Raw genomic sequence first — 2,767 nt, forward strand, 5'->3', positions numbered from 1 at the left:
CTTCTTCCGTAATTTTGACTCGTTGCATTCCGATCGTTCGTTATCTTCCCTCTCTTACCTAGCCAAGGCTAATAATAAATAGGCTGATCGGTAGCCTCTTGGTAAGATGGTGAACTTTGATTACGAGACTACTCTTATGTTTTCCGGCTTGCGGAGGAGATCTTAGAAACTTTTGCCTTCCTCCACGTATACGGGTACGTTATGTAGATTAGTTATAAATTCTAGATCGCTGATAATATTTTCGGTCGGAATCTATGGATTATTTGCATAGATGGTGGGTATAGAAAAGATAAGGATGGTTTAGCGAAACTTTCTTTCGTGTGACGTAAAACAACTCGTCATTGCGATTATCGATCGAATACGAGAAAAAGTTGGAGAAAAAGAGAGAGACAGAGAGAAAAAGAGAGAGATGCTAGTCGACGTTGATCGCGCGAGCGACGTTGCGCTTCTGAGAGGCTCCTCCTCGGGTAATTACGCGAAATAGATTCGGTATCTCTCGATGTCTCTTGCTCCGAACAAGCTTGATCGTCCTCGTTCGTTCGTTTCTCTTTCCTAACAAATGTCCATTACGCTCGTCGTCGTCGTCGTCGTTCTCGTCGTTCTCGTCGATTGCTCCTTGCGTACTGGTGACGTGCTCGGGGGCGTCCAGAACAGGAAGGAAAAGAAGGAGGATCGAGGGGCAGAGGGTTACGGACTCGAGTAAGGAGAGAGTGAGAGAGAGAGAGAGAGAGAGAGAGAGAGAGAGAGAAAGCGACAAAGAAGGAGAATGGGATGTACCTTTCCAAGGCACACAGGGCCCCCGCCGAGTTACTAATTGCAATCACGGTCAACAATCTACCGAGGCAAGAGGCCAGTACTTGTATAAACGAATGAAACCTTCGTTGGAAAGTTCTATACTTTGCCGACGAGAGAGATTTAAGCTTTGTTCACAAGAGCTTCCGGCTATCTTAATTCTGCGATTCGATTGTCTCCTCATTTTTTGATATACGTTCTTGAAAATATGAGAATGCTATAGCGTTATGCAATATATCTACTAACAGACGCGCAAGATACTCGATTTCAGTATTAGATCTATATAAGAGGATTAAATTTTATAAACGCTACGGAGTTCATTCGGCATGAAATTTTCTCTTCGTTCGATCTATTTGATGCAACTTGGGAGATACGATTTATCTAAGAGCAGTAAGCGAATCGATGAGAAGGAAAAGAGTTATCAAAGAGTGGAAAGCCGTTCTTGAGTTCGTCGTAGATCGCTTAGCTTATACACTTTGGGTGACGAACGTACAACGAAAGAACGAGCTCGCCACCAGATCGGCCGATAGTTCGTATGGGCTAATGGGAATTCGCGATGGTTACTAATTGGGTAGATCGTCGCTCGTCGATACTATTGCTCTTTCTTCGATGGCAACAAACAGAAGAGGAAGAAGAAGAGGAAGAAGAAGAAGAAGAAGTAGTAGCAACAGCAATGGTAGGTAAGCCATGGAGAGCAAGAAGAAGAAGAAGAAGAGGGAACCAATGGAATCTCTCTATCGGCAAAGCTGACATCGGCTTTTGTAAACGCGGCAGTGCTCTTTGGAAAAACGTGCTGCTGTCGGAGGACGGCGGCCTCTTCTTTTACGAGACTCTTTGCAAAGAACGTCCTTCGGGTTCCTTTGCTATTCCGCCAATTTGACCGACTACACGACGTTTCCCTGAAATTCCATTGGAATCTCTTCTTTCTCTCTCTCTCTCTTCGTCTCCTGATACTTTCGGAATCTCTTTTTCCAGGACCTCTCTCTAATCTTTAAATATTAAAGTTTTTATCGTAGAACTTTCCTTCGCCTTCTCCCACGCGTATAACTTTCTTCGTTTCCACGATATTTATCCGTTTTTCTTGTCTCGTTCAAGAGCTCATGAATCTTCTCCTCCTAGTTTCTAGACTCGTGTCCTTCGTCGGATAAAATAAATTCCGGATATGCTATGTGTTCGTGTATCTATACGTATACATATATGTATATATATTTTTTTAAGGTAAAACGAAGAGACAACGACGAACGAGGGGGGTGGTGAGGCACCTCTTTTTCTCAAACGCTCGTGAAGGTATAAGATTATACCGTAAAGGCGTCGAGCGATAACGCCTCTCCGATACCAATCTAGCATGATGCATGGTGTCGCCCATAAGAATTATGCTGCCTCCAAGTATTTATTTCCAACGCGTACATACGCAGCAGTACACGGGAGGAACTGCGTGTCTTCTTGCGAACTGAAATTCTCCTGGTAACTTCTTTCTATGATAGTTCCTTTTAATACTAGAAAAAGCGTATCTCATTCTTTACTAGGATCGTTCTAAAATCTTTATCAAAAATTTTTCATCGAGACGAATACGATTGACACGATCTTCACGTTATTCGTTTTGTACGTGCTTCAGTTTCAAAAATGGATTCAACATTGGAAAATATCAAGAATAAGAATTTTTGGAAGGATTTTTGATTCATGAACGTATCGAAACGATTGGTCAAGTCCTCCTCGTGTTAGCCAGAACGTCCTTGCGGGCCTTGGCGAACGGCCTCGAGAGACCTCTCCCTTATTTCCGGAGTGTACGACGTGGCGATGTGTGCCAGACACTCTCGCACGCCTAGGAATTCCTGACCCTGCCCACCTTGACTGCTGTCGTTGCCGTTGCTGCTGTTGTTGCTGTTGACTGCTGACTGCTTGACTACTACTACCCACAACAACGTACACCGGGCGGTGCCCAGTGCCTGGAAGCGTGAACCGCGCTTGTGCACAA

Source organism: Vespula vulgaris, chromosome 2, assembly GCF_905475345.1.
Source record: "Vespula vulgaris chromosome 2, iyVesVulg1.1, whole genome shotgun sequence".
In the NCBI taxonomy this organism is placed as follows: domain Eukaryota; kingdom Metazoa; phylum Arthropoda; class Insecta; order Hymenoptera; family Vespidae; genus Vespula; species Vespula vulgaris.